The 18577-nt window shown below is 47.3% G+C and overlaps 1 protein-coding gene across 1 annotated transcript in view; it reads left to right on the top strand.

Moving 5' to 3' along the window:
* Window positions 1–18577, top strand: part of PPP2R3A (protein phosphatase 2 regulatory subunit B''alpha) — a 1495967-nt gene that overhangs the window by 299400 nt on the left and 1177990 nt on the right.

Here is an 18577-nt window from a genome sequence, read left to right on the forward strand (position 1 = left end):
TATGCTGATTAGCTCAGAAATGTCCACTCCCCCCCTCCAAGACATGCTTCCTCCCAGCAAAATTTTAAAATATATTTTAGCACTTGGTTTGTGTGTGCAGATCCAAAACGTACTGCAGGACACCTAAGCATGTCCCGTGTAGATATGCTAATGATAGGAGGAAGTGCAAAGTAGAATTGCAAAAGTGGAATTGTGAGGCTCAAGGGTGGAAGGAGGAATATGTTGTAGATAAGGATAAAGTAGAATTGCTTTACAAATATTTCTGTTCTGTATTCACAGATGAAGGGCTAGTAGAAGGACCACAGAAAAACAAACACAAATAGGAATGAAAGTATGGTAGGCCTTGAATGATTTTAGTGAGTAACTAGCTGTCACCGCATGAGTTGGTAAGCTCTTGGGCCGCCAGTGGATACATTGGAACCCCCCCCCCCCCGCCCTGGAAACTGGGTGGATCCTACCGGTGGTAGGTGAGTCTTTACTCCCAGTTTGGGCTGGAGGATGGCCCTGAAAAGAGCCCTTGGGGGCAAGGCCAGTAGAACCGGGACCTGGGATGGCTCTGAAAAGAGCCCTTGAGAAGCAAGACCTGGGATGGCTCTGAAAAGAACCCTTGGGGGCAGACCCAGTAGAACCAGGACCTGGGATGGCTCTGGAGATACGAATGCAGAGGCAAGGGCTGGAGGCAGATGCATCGAGGAAAGGACTGGGTACAGGAATTCTGTGGCAAGAGCTGGATACAGGAACACTGAGGCAAGGGCTGGATACTGGAGCACCATTGCAAGGGCTGGATATTGGAGCACACAGCTAGACCAGACAAGGCAGACTGATGTTGCAAAGGCAGTGGGAGAGGAGAAATGGTTGCCTTAAAAAATGAGACTGGGTGCCTGTTGTCATCTGCGTGCACCCATCCCATCCCTAGGCAGTGAGTCCTTTAAATGAGTCTTCTGGCACACACGTGCACCTAGGAGTGCTGGTGGAGGAGAGCACCATTCCAGATGCGACACCGATGGCCTCCGGTACTGGATCTTAAATCCCGACCCCCGCTTCCTGCAGGTAAGTTGGGTGTGGGACATGACCCAGGGCCAAAACAGTACTCCCTCTTCTAGGGCACCCCCATATTGTCATGGTTTGGGTTTGTGAGGAAACATGTGATGGAATTTTCTGAGGAGCATGGACTTGGCTCACTGACTCTGAAGAGTTTTCTTCAGGTCCATAGCCTTTCCAGGTGAGGAGGTCTTGGAGCCTGCCCCATACTCTCCTGGAGTCAAGGATCTCTTGAACGTCATACTTGGCATCCAGATTCACAGATATAGAGGTCTGAGTCAGCGGTGTTCTACTTTTCTCTCTTAGTATGAGAGGTTTAAGTAGGTACACATGGAAGGTGTTATGAATGCGCAAAGTGGAGGGCAATTTCATTTAGTAAGTTAAAGGATCCACCTGGCAGACAACAGGGTAGGGGCCCATGAACCAGGGGTCAAATTTGGTGGAAGGCTTCTTGAGGCGTAAGTTCTGAGTGGATAACCAGACCAGGTCCCTGGGACTGAACCGTGGATGCCAGGCATCTCTTCTTATCTGCTTGTCTCTTGTACCTCTCTGAAGTCTGAATCAAGAGTTTTTTGTGTGAGTTTTCAGAGGTTGGAGAGGGATTCAGTAGTGGCCTTTATTACCGGCACCATAGAAGTTTGGGATACGGGTATGAACTTGAAGGGTGATGCCCCGGTGGACTCATTCATGTGGTGGTTATAGCAGAATGCTGCCCAGGGCAATAGCTGTGACCAGTGTTGTGTTGCATAGCTTCTTAAGAAGGACCTCAAGATCTGATTCATCCTCTCTGTCTTGCCATTAGTTCGGGATGATATCTTGAAGAATAATTCAGCTTAATCTGCAAGGACCCACAGAGGTTGTACCAAAATCTTGATGTGAACTGTACCCCTTATAGGAAGTAGTGGATTCTGGTAGACCATATAGGCAGAAGACTTCCTTCAAAAAATGGCATAGGGAATGAAATGAGCCATTTTTTTTAGTTGGTCCACAACGAACCAGATGATGGTGAATTCATCTGATTCAAGGAGATCCATGATGAAATCCATAGCTATATGACACCGTATTGAATTCTTTGATTGGGTAACTGGAGAATTGAATCATCGACATGCTATAGACGTAATCTACTTAGATTTTAGCAAAGCTTTTGACACGGTTCCCCACAGGAGGCTCTTAAATAAACTCGATGGCTGAAGATAGGTCCCAAAGTGGTGAACTGGATTAGGAACTGGTTGACAGACAGATGATAGAGGGTGGTGGTAAATGGAGTTCGCTCGGAGGAGAGAAAGGTGAGTAGTGGAGTGCCTCAGGGATTGGTGCTGGGGCCGATTCTGTTCATTATATTTGTGAGTGACATTGCCGTAGGGTTAGAAGGTAAAGTTTGCCTATTTGCGGATGATACTAAGATTTGCAACAGAGTGGACAAACGGGAGGGAGTGGAAAGCATGAAAAAAGGATCTGAGGAAGCTAGAAGAATGGTCTAAGGTTTGGCAATTAAAATTCAATGTGAAGAAATGCAAATTGATGCACTTAGGGAGTAGAAACCCAAGAGAGACTTATGTGTTAGGCGGGGAGAGTCTGATAGGTACTGAGGGGGGAGAGGGATCTTGGGGCGATGAAACAGTGTGACAAGGCGGTGGCCGTAGCGAGAAGGTTGCTAGGCTGTATAGAGAGAGGTTGTGATCAGCAGAAGAAAGGAAGTGTACAAGTCGTTGGTGAGGCTCCACCTGGAGTATTGCGTTCAGTTTTTGGAGGCCGTACCTTGCGAAGGATGTTAAAAAAATGGAAGCAGTGCAAAGAAAAGCTACGAGAATGGTACGGGATTTGCGTTCCAAGACATATGAAGAGAGACTTGCTGAAAGGCGCTTGGATACCACAGTCTTGCCTGGGTGAACTGGTACAGTGATGGCTGCCAGGATTTTGGTAGGGTCCAGAATGCCTCAAAAGGATGGGACAGGGCGTCAGCTCAGAAGTTCTCTGCCGGACGAAGGACTACCTTGAAGTCAAATCGAGTCTGATGGGGATTGTGCCTTCAAGCTTTTTGTAAATACAGGAGATTTATATAATCGGTGGTCACCGTGCACGGATACTTAGCTCCTTCCAACAGATGATGGCATTCTTCCAGGGCCAGCTTGATGGCCAGAAATTCCAGGTCTTCAATAGTATAAAAGAAACCCACACAAGCACAACTCGATACCATGGTTCTGCGATGAACTGAAAAAACTAAAAACGCATACCAGGAAACTCGAACGAGCTTGGAGGAAAACCAAAGATGAACATACACTCAACACATGGAAACATATACATGGAAAATACGAATACGCTATAAGACAGACAAAAAGATCTTACTACAAAACTAAAATAGGGACAGATTACAATGACACACAGAAACTATACCAACTCATGAACAAACTCCTAAACACCAGCTTGGTCACTACAACAAATACAGACATCCCATCTGCAGATAAACTTGCTAAATATTTCAATGAAAAAATCATAAAACTACGCAACACTCTACCTCAGGACAACACCGACATCAAAACCTTCCTTAACGAGTTGGACCCAACCACTGGAGAATACCCGGCTGATCGGACTTGGTTAAACTTCACCCTCCTTACCATCAAAACAGGTTCTCCAAATTCTGCACCCTGGTTCACAAAATCATCTACCGTGAAGTCCCGGGATACATGAAAGACCTGATCGACTTACCAACCAGAAACATATCCGAATCAACACGAACATTTCTAAATCTTCACTACCCAAGCTGCAAAGGTCTTGAATACAAATCAATCTATGCATCCAGTTTCTCCTACATAAGCACGCAATTATGGAGTACATTACCAAAAGCCTTGAAAACGACGAACTACCTAAACTTCCGGAAATCACTAACGACTAACCTGTTCCAAAAGGAATACCCTACCGACCCAACTAAATGCCTGAACTCTGCTACACAACAAAACTCAAGTACGTAATGGACATTACTCAACTCTTCCATTGTACGACTCCCTAATGTGACAGTGCTACATGAACTCTATCCTATCACAACATTACCTTGTATTTGTTCACCGAAGACTTCAAAGCCTCTCTGGTACTATGAAAGCCACATTGAGCCTTCAAATAGGTGGGAAAATGTGGAATACAAATGTAACAAATAAATAAATAAATAAATAACTCTTCTCTGCTGGCGAGAACTTCTGTGAAAAGAAGGCACAGGGCAACAGTTTACCTCTCTCATTCAATTGTGAGAGGATGGCATCATTTCCCACGGAGGATGCATTGACTTCAATGAAGAAGGTTTTCTCTGGGTCAGGATGTGAGCAGCAGGGCAAAGACAAAGGGTCACTTCAACAGGTCGAAGGCTGAGACAGCTTCTTCAGACCAATCTCGGGTATTAGCATCCTTCCGGGTGAGAGCTGTGAGTGGCGTAGCAATGATGGAATAGTTCTGGATGAACTTGTGATAATAGCGAAGCCCAAAAAATGCAGTAAAGCCCATCACCCCGGGGCCGAAGCCAATCACGAATGACTGACAGCTGTGCATGGACCATAGCCAGACCCCCGATTGGCTATGATATTGCCCAAGAAGGATAGTTCAGTGTGCTCGAAGATGCATTTTTCCAGTTTGACATACAGCTGATTCTCCTGCAGGCGCTATAGGACCTGCTTGCCTGTTCTCGGTGTAAGGCTAGCATCTTGGAAAAAATTTAAATGTCATCTAGATAAACCAGGATGCAGTTCTGCAGCAAAATCTTGGAAGATGTCATTGACAAGTTCTGGAAAATTACAGGGGCATTAGAGAGCCCGAATGGCAAGACCAGGTACTCACAGTGGCCAACAAGTAAAAAACATCTCAGGGTCTAAACAAGCAAAAAAGTATTTTGTCCATTAAAGATGTTATACTACAAGTTCCACTGTTTGTTGAGCCTTCTTCCACTTCCTACTTCTTTTTTCTGCTCTATTGTTCTTATCATGGGACTCTAGTGTTCAGTCCACTACGTGTTCGCATCTGTGAAAGAAACAGCCTATGCTTAGTTGTGCTTCATTTAGATTGTGAGTTTGAATCCCTGGCACTGTACCCTGGTGTATTGCAACCCCTGATGCAGCCCATGCATGGGCAAAATGTGGATCACGTTGGGTATTTTTAAATAAAAGCATCATTTTGTATTTGCTCTCTTTTTGTGGCTGCAACCTCCCTTTGTTTTTAGATAAAAGCAGCAACAGCTGGGAGATGTTGACCTTAAAGGATCACTCACACACAGTTCATGCCACTTACAAAAGAAGATCAATCCAATGTTTTGTTCCAAACTAGAGAATTGTACTGAAAGTCCAGAAATAAGACTTAAAATTTGGAGCGTCTAAGCACCATGAACTTTCAAATCCATCTAAAATAAAATTTGCCAATTTTCAAAGGTATTTAACTGGGTAGGAGAAGCACCTGCCTGTTAAATCACCTATGGCTACCTAAGCCCTGATATTCAGTGGCACTTAACTGGAGAATGATGTTGAATATCATCACAGACTTTACTCCTGGTGTGGTCTATCGCCAGAACTTGGGACAGAGCCTGGGAGGAGCTGGGAATTGTGGTTAGCATTCATATTCAGACCCTAGCTGGTTACGTAAGTGGCTAAAGTTAGAAAGAACTGCAAAAAAGAAGCCCTAACTTTAGCTGTAAAGCTAATTGCAAGTATCGCAAGATTGCCACTAGGAGTTACAGCAGCCATTTTATGGCCAGATCCAGACCGGGCAGGAGCAAGTTGGCCTCACTGGTGCCCTTATCACCTCAATACAACACCAGGGATTTTTCCATGTAGGCCCAGGTAGGTGTTTAAAAAAATTGCTGACCACCATATTGACTGGATGAAATAAAAATCAAATAGATGAGAATTTGAATATTTTGTGTAAATCATTTTTACTGAACATTGCGAGATGTCCAGTCATAATACCACATCATTGCAAACATTACACAACTATGATCAAGATTGACAGAACATAACATTTTCTCCCAATTCCGTCCCCCCATACACCAACCCTAATCCCAAACCCCAATAGCTGTGTGATAGTGCGAAAGGAGTAAACTGTCGCTAAGTGTACAGTCAATTCAGAATACGGCTTTAGGCTGCCGGCTGCAGGGTAGATCAAAAACGTTCCCAGCAACGCTGGAAGCTTCTCCCCTTGGCTGAGGTAATGTTTTGAATGTCCAGTCTCTCCATAGAAAGTAGTTTAATCATTTGCATTTGCCAACTGGAGAAAGATGAAGGAGTACGTTCACACCACTGTTGTAAAATCACTCTTTTAGCCATAAGGACCAGCCTACATAGGAAGGCCAATAAACCAGAAGGTGTAGGAGCAGTTATTTTTAATCCTTAAATAAAAGGGTAGTAGCCAATCGCAGAGGGTGACTCCACTGGGCCATCGTCATAATTCCAGAACATATGTCCCAGTGTGGCAGGGGTGTACTAGCATTTTGGGCACAATGCTGATGCTGCAGAAGCTGCCTGCCTGGCTTGATGTGGAGAAACATATAAGCATAGTACATATCTGTATTGTAATTCCCATAGGATGGCACTGATGATAGAGTCCTGCAACTGTTTCTCCGAGATAAACCAATAAATCCTCAGACCACTAAGTAGCCAATCTAGCATAATTTAAATCCTCCATAGTGTCTTGCAAGTATTTGTGGATGGTAGGCTAGTGGCACTTGATTCTGAGAACTCAGTGTAAAAGCCTTATTCAGCATCTCCTGTACATCCTCACATAAGTCAGCCCATGGGAGTCTCTTTACATAATGCGTAAGTTGCAGGTAAACAAAGCAATCTGATGGAGAAAATATTTCATGTGTAAACTAGCAAGGATTGTAATAGGTATTGTATGTTCAACAACCTCCATCAGTCTTTACTGGGGAGTCTGTGCTTGGGGGGGAAGTCAGGGTTATGCTGGAGAGCCAAATAGGGAGTCACAGCCGCAGAAAAATGATGCCGCTTATACACTCAGCAGCAAGCAGCCCATGCCGTTTGCATGAAAATGTTAGAGTTCAAAAATTGAGGAGTGCAATCCAGCATGGCGTGGATCTGCCAGCTAAAATGTACATTAGTAAACAAATTCGGCTCTAAATTAAGTACAGAAAAATCCCCGGTGTCTCAATCCCAATCATATTTAAATACCTTACATTTACTAGGCCCATCCCACCATGTGACCTAGGCATCAGCGTTGACGTCAATATCAGTGCATTGATACTCTATAAGAATGTTTATCTAGCCACCCCTTATCCTTACAGACCCGGCCCCCTTCTCCCATCTGAGTCCCTCCCCTCCCAGATCCAGTTCCCGTCCCCTTCTCCCATCTGAGCCCCTCCTCTCCCCACCCCACCCAGTCCCCCATCTCTCCTCCCCACCCAGACCCGGTCCCCTTCTCCCCTCCCCAGCCAGACCTGGTCCCCTTCTCCCATCTGAGTCCCTCTCCTCCCAGAGCCAGTTCCTGTCCCCTTCTCCATCTGAGCCCTCCTCATCCCCCACCCCACCCACCCAGACCCCTTCTCCCATCTGAGCCACCCTCCCCGACCCAGTCCCCACCTGCCTACCAGCTCCATCGACGGACAGATGACCCTCTTCTGCCACCCGGCACCCAGCCTTAAAAAAGAAAACCGAAGAAGCGCCTCGCGTCTGCTCTGCGCTGCTGTAAGGCAAGCAAATCGCCTCGTCGCGTCGGCCCTTCAATCACTGTGTCCCGCCCTCGCGGAAATAGGAAGTTACATCAGAGGGCGGGACATGTTTTAGATTCTGGCCTCAAAACTAACTCAGAGTACACTTGAATGCCTTTAGTGCTTTTCCCTCTAGGGTTGATAATAAACCAGTTTCTGTTGATCCCTTGATAATTAGATTCATGAAAGTTTTATTTACACCAAACCTCCTATTAAACCACCTCCACTGGTGTGGAATCTCAATGTCATTCTCACATCTCTATCGAACTTCCATTTGAACCCCTTCATTCCCATTCTCTGAATTTTCTCACATGTTGTCACGTTTTCCAAAGCAGGAACTAGGATTGTGAGCCCTTGGGCCACTGCCGAGGAGTGGCAGTGGCAGGCAGACCACCCCACACAGGGATAAGACAGAACTCTGACAGGGACGGCTAGACTTCACCTGCACTTGGCCACCGTTCCTCAGGAGTTGAGCCCCTGGGTGCAGGTGGCCTGCAGGACTTACCGGACAGGGCAGGAACTGGATACCAGCAGGATACTCACAGGGACTAGAGCACACAGGGAGTCTAGGCAGAATACTAGACTAGGACTCTCAGACAGACAAGGGATAGAACTGAAAGTTGCAAGCAGCCACTGAAACAGGGAAAAAACACTAATAGATAACAGACAGAACTGAAAGCTGCCAGGCAGCCACTAAACAAGAAACACAGACCACCAAGAACTTAGACAAAGAAATACAAACAAGAAACAAGACTGGGAAACAAGCAATACAGTACAAGATAAACTACACAAAGACTAAACTAGAATCAGGCAAGAATACAGACTATAAACTGGACTAGGCAGAAGTGCAGCAAGCACCAACAAACCAGGGCCTTAGGCAATGCAAAGGCAAAACAGAGAGTTTCCAAATGGCTAATAAGGCCAGCAGCAGCTGAGAGTGAGCTGCAGCAATCACAAGGCAGATGCAGGTGCTGTGCAGGCTCAAACAAGACAAGCAAGTCTGGCAGGCCGGAAGATCCGGACTGGACTGGGCTGAAGTCTGGAACGGGAAACAACACACAGAGTCATAGACAATCCAATGCAGCCACCAGGGGGCAAGATGACGGAGAGCCTGAAACCTGGGCACGACCATGACACATGTAAGGTATTAAGCTGTACACTGCCTTGGGTGAATCTCTTAATAAAGGTGGTTAATAAATCCCAATCAATCAATCAATCAATAAATAAATAAATAAATCTTAATAGCACTTGCTTCTACCAGAAGAGTAAGTGAACTTAAAGCCCTGGTGACAGACCCTCTGTACACAGATTCTACCATGATAGGGTTGTTCTCCAAATCCACCACAAATTTTTTTCCCTAAGCCACACTCACCCTGGAGAAGCAGCACTGCATACCTTAGGCTGCAAGCGTGCTCTAGCTTATTATTTGGAACGTACAAAACCTTTTAGGAAGTCCTCTCAGCTTTTTGTAGCCTTCAACCCTAACAGGTTAGGCTGACTGTATCTCTTACAAATATGTTCAGTCTGGGCTGACCCTTCATGGCTGTGTCACCATTCACAATGTAAGACTCATGGTGGCTTCAGTAGCCCATTTCCGCTCTGCCTCCATTGAAGAAATTTGCAGGATGGCAATGTGGTGTCCTATCCACACCTTCACTGCTCACTACTGTCTGGAGCAGCATTCTAGGCAGGATAGCTGATTTGGACAAAGAGTCCTGCAAAATCTTTTTACTACTTTTTATTTATTAGGATTTTTGTACCGCCTTTTTGATGGAATTCACTCAAGGTGGTGTACAGCAAGAATAAGTCAAACATAGCAATAGACAATTACAGCAGTAAAAGTATTCAAACAATAATACAAAGTGTGACGTGGAGGGGCATAATCGAAAGGGGCGCCAAAGTTTTCCTGAGGACGTCCTCACAGGATGTCCTGGCGAAGGGGCGGGGAAATCTGTATTATTGAAACAAGATGGGCGCCCATCTTTCGTTTCGATAATACGTTCGGGGATGCCCAAATATTGACATCTAGGTCATCCCTAGAGATGGTCGTCCTTAGACTTGGTCGTTTCTGATTTTCCGCGATAATGGAAACTAAGGACGCCCATCTCAGAAATGACCAAATGCAAGCCCTTTGATCATGGGAGGAGCCAGCATTCGTAGTGCATTGGTCCCCCTGACATGCCAGGACACCAACCGGGCACCCTAGGGGACACTGCAGTGGACTTCAGAAATTGCTCCCAGGTACATAGCTCCCTTGTGTGCTGAGCCCCCCAACCCCCCCCCCCCCAAATCCCACTACCCATCACTGTACACCACTACCATAGCCCTTACAGGTGAATGGGGGCACCTAGATGTGGGTACAATGGGTTTATGGTGGGTTTTGGAGGACTCACATTTACCACCACAAGTGTAACAGGTAGGGGGGGATGAGCCTGGGTCCACCTGCCTGTAGTGCACTGCACCCACTAAAACTGTTCCAGGTACTTGCATACTGCTGTCACGGAGCTGGGTATGATATTTGAGGCTGGCATAGAGGCTGGCAACAAATATTTTTAAAAATTCTTTTTGAGGGGAGAGGAAGTGACGTCACCGCTAAAGATGGCTGCCTAGAGCTCTAACTCCCACTCCTCGATAATAAAAATAAGCAATAAGAAGCAATCACCAGCCCTTTGGAGCTGCCTGCACTGTTCCACATTGTTCCTCATCGCCAGCAGATGAGCAAAGCGTCCTCGGCGCGAGCTAAAGACTCAGAGAAGTCCGCCGGCGGCGGGACGAGCAAAACCGCGAAACGCCACGAGGTAATGGCGCCGGTTTCCCCTTCGGACTCTGATTCTGCGCTGTCGTTGGCGGAATCGCGAAAACCGCCTGCAAAAAAAGGAATCTCAGGCGAACTTCGCCAGATACTGTCCGGTATACAAGCGGATATCAAAAAGTCGAAGGACGAGATTCTGGACCGGATGGAGACCCTAAGCTCTGACCTCCGCGAGTTGGGGAACAGAGTAGAAGAAGCGGAAACAAAGCTGGAAGAACAATCTGAATCCTTGCTAACGCACGAGACCCACCTTCAAGCGTTAGACCAAAAAGAATATAGAACTTACATATAAACTTGATGACCTAGAAAATAGGGGAAGGAGGAATAATCTCAGATTTCGGGAGTCCCCGAGGGAGGTGAGCCGAGGATGTCCTGATGATTGTACAAACACTGTGTACCACCCTGCTGGGACTGAGGCCGCAGCGGCGAAGATCGAGATAGACAGAGCACATAGAACTCTGGGCCAGCGCAGGACAATAGAATACGGGACATCATCACCCGTTCCACCGATATGAAGTGAAGGACAATTGCTTAACTGTGCCAGGAAAAAGCCCAATTTGGAATATGGCGGGGCCAAAATAACAGTGTACCAGGATCTCTCGCAGTTCACCTTACAACAGAGACGCCTCATGAAACCGGCTCTGGACATCCTAACTAAGGAGCAGATAACATACAGATGGGGCTTTCCTTTTTCCCTGAATTATACATTGCAGGGTGCTAAAATGAGAGTTACATCGCTGACCGAAGCCTGGACATCCCTGCTTGAAGCGGGAATGGTGCAAAAGAGCAAACCTCCAGGTGAATTAGCGTCAGCTACGAAGGCCAGGCTTCAAAAATGGCAACGGGTCCCTGCAACACCTAAAAGGAATAACACAAAAAGAAAAGCGGCCGTGGAAGAAACCTGATCGGATAGAGCAGCCTGGACATTATATTTTATTCAAGGTTCTCTCTAAGGAGCAGGCCAGAGGGTCACTGGCTGATATTGACCTCAGGATTGGTAAATATGCAGACAGTACCTAAAATCAAGCTCTGTTTCAGGTTTAATTGTTATCTTCTTTTTTTTTTACAAAGGAACTTATGTCTCTTAATTAACAGAGGATATGATATCTACAGCAGTGTGGAATATTGTTTATGATGTTATAAAGTTATATGCGATGTATGAAGGGGTAGTGTTAAGGAGATGGAGGGTGGGGGGGGCTAAGTTATTAGTTGTGCAAATGTGGAAAGTTATTAGGGAAAAGGCTCCTGGTGATGCTGTGAAGCAATCCGGGGGTGGGGCGGGCTGGGCTGCCTACGTGCTAGTGTGTTACTTTCTCACATCCCACTACTGGGACATGTGCCCGGTGGTTGGTGTTAGACAGGGGGGGCTGCAGTGGGTAAGAGAGAGGGGGGGGGGGTTAACAATAGGGGGGAGGGGGGAATGTGTGGGTTGGGGGCACCACTGGTATAGGGGAGCACAAATATGTGTATTAGATGGACCCTGTATAATGGGGAGAGAGCTGTTATATTGTCCCAGGCATGACTACAGACTTAAAAATTTTATCATATAATGTGAAGGGCCTGAACATGCCTCAAAAGCGGCAGAAGTTGTTCAGGGAGTTACAACAGATAAGGCCGCATATTGTCCTCCTACAGGAGACCCATCTCCGCAGGGTACATGAGCGACTCCTCTCCCATCCAGATTACCCTAGTGCTTTTTTTTGCCTCTTCCGCTGATGGCTCCAAAAAGCGTGGTGTGGCAGTGCTGTTCCATAAGTCTATAACAGCCCAAATATTGAGTGTCAAACGGGACCCGGGAGGGCGGTTTTTGTTCCTGCAAATTGTCCTAGACCACACAGAACTCACTCTTGCAACTTTATATGCACCTAATGAACAACAGGGGGCATTCTACACTAAAGTGAAGAACATACTAGCTACATTTACCCGGGGTTCCCTGATCATGGGGGTGATTTTAATGAGTTATGGATCATGTGATGGATAGGTCCGGGAGACCTCAACATCCGATCTCTAAGGATTCTTTGGCACTGAACTCCCTGGTCAACTCACTGGGGACTTTGGACGTCTGGAGGCTGGGTCATACGACAACTAGAGATTATACTTTTTTTTCTCCTGTACATAAGTCGTACTCACGCATCGACTATCTTTTTCTTGACGTTACACTAGTTGAGAGAGGCCCGACAGCAGGAATCGGTAGTGCCACAATCTCTGATCATGCCCCAGTTTGGGTCACTTTGCCGACCATTAGAGCAGAGGTCAAAGATAAAAAATGGATGCTTAACACAGAATTATTACAGGAGAAGGAGGTGGTGGAGGGTTGTAGGAGGGTCCTGAAGGAATACCTGGAGCTTAATATAGAATCGGGCCCACCCCTCAGTGTTGTATGGGATGCCATGAAGGCTGTCTCTAGAGGTTACTTTATACAGATAGCTAGTAGGCGTGCGAGGGTTCGTAGGGCCCAGCTGGCGCAGTGCATGGAAAAGATTCGGATTTTGGAGGCGCAGCACAAATCAGGCGGCTCCTCTGCAATTTTGGAGGAGCTGCGCGGGCAGAGGCTCCAGCTGGACTCTATCTACTCCGAACAATTAACCTGGTTACAATCTAGAAATAAAGTTCGAACATACGAATTTACCAATAAAGCAGGACGCCTCCTGGCCATAAAGTTACGCAGGCGAAAGTAGATCGAACAGTCACCCACATTAGGGACACGAGGGGCAACCTGCTGAATACCTCTGAGTCCATACGGAGGCGTTTTAGCGAATTTTACCAGGAGCTCTATGCACAGGAGATTAATCCTTCTGAGGACACTATATTAGACTACTTAGCTGAGAGTGACTTAGCATCCCTAAATACCCAACAGAGGACTGCCCTTGATGCACCAGTTACCCCAATTGAGATACAAAAAGCTATACAACACTTGCCCTCATGTAAATCACCAGGGTTAGATGGCTTACCTAATGAATTCTATAAGAAATTCACCCCCGAACTGGCCCCGTTGTTCGCGGATTTGTTAACATGATTGGGAAGGGGGAGTCGTTGCCTAGTTCCATGTTGGAAGCCTGGATTGCGGTATTGCCTAAACCGAATAAAGATCATACAGAATGTGGGTCCTTCCGTCCAATATCCGTCTTGAACGCCGATGTTAAAATCTTAGCTAAAGTTCTGGCCAACCGTCTGGCACCGTTGCTCCCAGCTGTTATCCACCCAGACCAAGTGGGTTTTGTTCCATATAGAAAAGCAACAGACAATACCAGGCGAGTGGTCGATTTAATATATTTGGCCAAAAAAATGAAGAGGCCTCTCTGTCTCCTTAGTCTGGACGCTGAAAAGGCCTTCGACAGGGTTCACTGGCCCTTTATGTATAAAGTGATGGAGGCCTTTGGGATAGGACCGCAGTTTAGTGGGTGGATCCAGGCGTTCTACAGCTCTCCTAAAGCCTGTGTTCGAGTAAATGGGGGTAACTCAGCAATGATCCCTTTACACAGGGGCACTAGACAGGGCTGCCCCTTGTCCCCCCTGCTCTTTGCCATGGTTATGGAGCCCTTTGCAACCAGGCTTAGAACCAATCCAGGTATCTCAGGACTTTCTATTGGTGGGAGAAATCATAAACTATCCCTTTTTGCGGATGATGTATTATTGTTTGTCACTAATCCCTTGACCACCTTCCCTGGGCTTTTGAAAGAGATAGAGGAATACTCTAATGTGTCGGGATTTAAAGTCAACATGTCCAAATCTGAAGTTCTGAACGTGACCCTTCCAGAGGAGCTCGTGGGAACGCTGGGGTCCTCCTATGCCTTTAGGTGGACCAGTGGGAGTCTTCGCTACCTGGGAGTAAACTTGTCGGCAGACCTCTCAAATCTTTTCTCAATTAATTATAGGGGCTTGGCAGGGGCGCTCATCGAGGACTTGGGAAAATGGGGTGATCTTGATCTTTCCTGGTTCGGCCGAATAGCGGCAGTAAAGATGAATGTTCTGCCGCGCCTGCTCTACCTCTTTCAGGCTCTCCCAATCAAAATGCCCCGTAAATTCTTATCATCATTACAGGACCGTATCATGCGTTTTATTTGGGCGGGAAAACGACCGCGTCTGGCACGCTCGGTCCTATACCAGGACAGAACGAGAGGAGGGTTGGGAGTACCCAACCTGGCTTGGTACTATAGAGCGGTTCAGGCACGCGCGGCAGTGGAATGGTTTCAGGACTATCCGGATCGGCAATGGGTGCAGCTTGAACAATACACCCTGGGTGAGAGGCCGCTGGAGGCCCTTATGTGGATCCCTGGCTCGCATAGATCTTTGGAGGCAGGACTTTGTCCTTCTATATATGTCACTCTCTTAAATTGGGACAGTCTGTTTCCCCATCGACGTACTACATTATCTCGTCTGTCTCCCATAGCTCACAACCCATTGTTTTACCCCGGAATGATAAAAGGAGTGTTCACAAGATGGTACACTGGAGGCTTACGAACATGGGGTCAACTGTTTGATGGGGAGCATTTACTGTCGTACACTGAGGCCCTTGAGAAGTTCCCGATAGTGGGGTCAGACCAATATGCCTATCTTCAATTAGCCTCTTTTCTTAAGACAAGGGCAGTTCGGGAGGTAGTGGCCAGGGAACAAATAGCACTAGAAACCATCTGTGAAGGCCCACCTAAGACAAGTGGGTTGGTATCGCGCCTCTACCACATTATAAATAGGCAATCCCCGACATATATACTTCACAGGAAGAGTTGGCAGAGGGAACTGGGCATGGAGTTGGAGGAGGCAGGGTGGGAAAAATTGGAGCGGGCTGTGATGGGGGTGTCGTCTCATGTGCCCTTTAAGGAGAATGCGGTAAAGGTATTGTACCGTGGTACCTGACGCCCGAACGTCTTCAGCGTATTTATCCCACATTGACGGGGGCTGTGCTGGAGGGGATGTGGGGTGCGGGGCACAGCGGGACACATTTGGTGGACATGCAGGAAGGTTAAGGCCTACTGGAGAGCGGTTCGTAGCAGGTTGCAGAGGTGGACGGGGAGCCTAATACCTTGCAGCCCGACTCTTTTCCTATTTTCTGCCCTAGCTGCAGGTCTCTCCCGTACCCAGCAAACTTTCTTGAGACAGGCCATAAGTGCAGCGAGAGTTACAATTGCTGCTCATTGGAAGCAGCCCATAGCTCCACCGATTAATAGGTGGATTCAAAATTGAGGCACATCTGCGAGATGGAGAGACTCCTAGCGGAACGGCACAATCAAATGGGTAGATGGCACTTGACCTGGGATCCCTTTCTCCTTCATGTATAATTTGTCTGATGACCTATGTTACGGTGGTGCCCGAAGGGGGGGAGGGGGGAGGGAGGGGTGGGGTGGGTTGGGGTTCTGAGTGACAAGAGTGATACGGAAGTGGGATTTCATAAAAAAAAAAAAATTATTTAAAAGTTGAAGTTCTGAAATGGTTATTCTGAATAATTTTCTAGGTATTTTACCACAGTTAAAAGTTTTCTTTTGTATAGCATGAGACTCTTACTACTCTTTGTATTACTTATGTGCTATGCTTCTGGAGACCTATGTTCTGCACAAGTGACATGTAATATTATACTCATGTTGTAATATGTTTCAGATTTTATGTACTAATAATCAATAAAGACTTCATGGAAATTAAAAAAAAATTCTTTTGAGGGTGGGAGGGGGTTAGTGACCACTGGGGGAGTAAGGGGAGGTCATCCCCGATTCCGTCCGGTGGTTATCTGGTCAGTTCAGGCACCTTTTCGTGGCTTTGTCATAAGAAAAAATGGACCAAGTAAAGTCAGCCAATGGCTCGTCAGGGACACCCTTTTTTTTCCATTATGGGTTGAGGACGCCCATGTGTTAGACACGCCCAAGACCCGCCTTCGCTACGCTTCTGACACGTCCCCGTGAACTTTGGTCGTCCCCGCAACGAGCAGTTGGGGACGCCCAAAATTGGCTTTCGATTAAGCCGATTTGGGCGACTCTGGGAGAAGGACGCCCATCTCCCGATTTGTGTCGAAAGATGGGCGTCCTCTTTCGAAAATAAGCCTGATAGTATGCTACATAACAATGTCAGCACAATACGCAATAAAACATTTTAATAGAAAGCATAGGATGTAAGCAGAGATGGAATATATCTCTCTATATAAAAGGCAAACCCCAACGTTCTAATGAAGCCTCACCGGAAACTTGAAGGGGGTGAGATATCCGGTTTGCCACAGACTGTGTGCCCCGCCCTCACGTCACAACGTGATGACGTCGAGGGCGGGCCAACGACGCGCCTCAAGCATGACGCGCCAACGGACCCGTCCATCTCGCCGTCGCCGGTCGCTCCCTCCTTCACTCGCCCCCCCTCCGTCCTGCCCCTCACAGCGCCTCTCACCTCAGAGTGAAGGCGCTGCAGCAGGCAACAGATGATCATTTCCCTTCGGGTCCTCCCTCCTTCCCTCCCTGTGTCCCGCACTCGCAGAATTTACTCAGGACAAGGGCGGGACAGGGAGGGACAGGAGGGAGACCCGAGGGGAAACGATCACCTGTTGCCTCTGCCTGCAGCGCTTTCACACGGAGGTGAAAGGCACTGTGAGGGGCCGACCCCCCCCAAGCAACACTGACCCCCCTCAATGCCCCTGAACCCCCTCCAAGCCCCCACCGTCGCTGCACATCCCACCCTGCCCCCTCCGAGTCCAACTGACTACTACACTAAGAAAGCTACAACATGTTCACAGCTCCTCCCACCACAAACAGGTGAGCCTATTTAGTTTCCTGTAAGCAAAGAAGCCAATTTGGTTGATCTCTATTTCCACTGTCACGCGCAGCCGTCATTGCTATACACTCAACATAAAGCAACCAAACGTATGAGCTGCTGCATCCAGGTTGTTGTTCTTTATTATTGCTCCATCTGTAACAACTGTGAAGCTGTTTCATTTGTACCCCCCTCCAAGCCCACAGCCACTCCCTCACAGTTCGCCATCCGCCCCCCCCCCCCCCCAAACATTCACACACACACACTCTCTAGCACACACAAAACAAAAAACCTACTGGTAGCCACCAAACACATGACCTGAAGGATCCCTCACTTTCAACCCATCACCACAGGAACGCAGTCCCCCCTTCAAAACTCCCTCGCCACTCCCTCACAGTTCACCATTCCACACCCCTCCCCCTAACATTCTCATTCACACACACCATCACACCCTCCCAACTAGCCTACCCTGCCCACCCCTCCCTTTCCCACCCCTCAAACAACATTCTGACAACAAAAACACAATATCTATCACACACACAAAACACTTCACTATTGCCAACAAGCCACAACACGACCTGAAGGCAGTGGGCCACCACAAGCAGGTGGCGGCCGACCACAAGGCCCTAGAGAACACCTGGAAACTTATGCACAAAGTGGTGAGTTGCAGCGGAGTGGGAGCGGGGAGGGAGGACGGCCTGCAAATCGGACGACAGGAAAGGGGGTTGTGGAACTTGGAGGGGAGAAAGGGTGGCGTAGGACTCGGAGGGGACAGAGGAAGACAGCAAGGGGGGGGGGGGACAATCTTGCTAGCGCCCGTTTCATTTCATACAGAAATGGGCCTTTTTACTAGTAGATAAATAAAAGAGAGTAAGAGGAGTAGGAAAATAAGGGGCTAATTTAAAGAAAGGTGCAAATGAGATCAGAAAGATTCTTGAATATTATCTTAGCTAGGATAGGAGTGGATAAACATGTCCTGCTATAGTATGTTCTGCTGGTATCATTCCTAGCAAGTTAGTTACTTCTTCCATTAAATGCTTTCACCTGCTTCCTGAAGTAGAGATAGTCTTGTGTTAAGCAAAGCCTTTCAGGGCGTACATTCCAGAGTATGGGGGCTACTCCTGAGAAGGCTTGCTTGCGGGTATCACATCATGTGATGCTCTTTGGAGAGGGTATGGTTAGGGTACTCCTTGAAGGACCTAGGTGACCTTTGAGGTGTGCAGAGGGAGATCCTGTTCTTTAAGTACTCTGGTCCATTTTTCCTTTAAGGGTCTTAAAGATCAAAGATAGAGTGAAATGTTTGCAAA

This window comes from Microcaecilia unicolor, chromosome 10, assembly GCF_901765095.1.
Source record: "Microcaecilia unicolor chromosome 10, aMicUni1.1, whole genome shotgun sequence".
Classification (NCBI taxonomy): domain Eukaryota; kingdom Metazoa; phylum Chordata; class Amphibia; order Gymnophiona; family Siphonopidae; genus Microcaecilia; species Microcaecilia unicolor.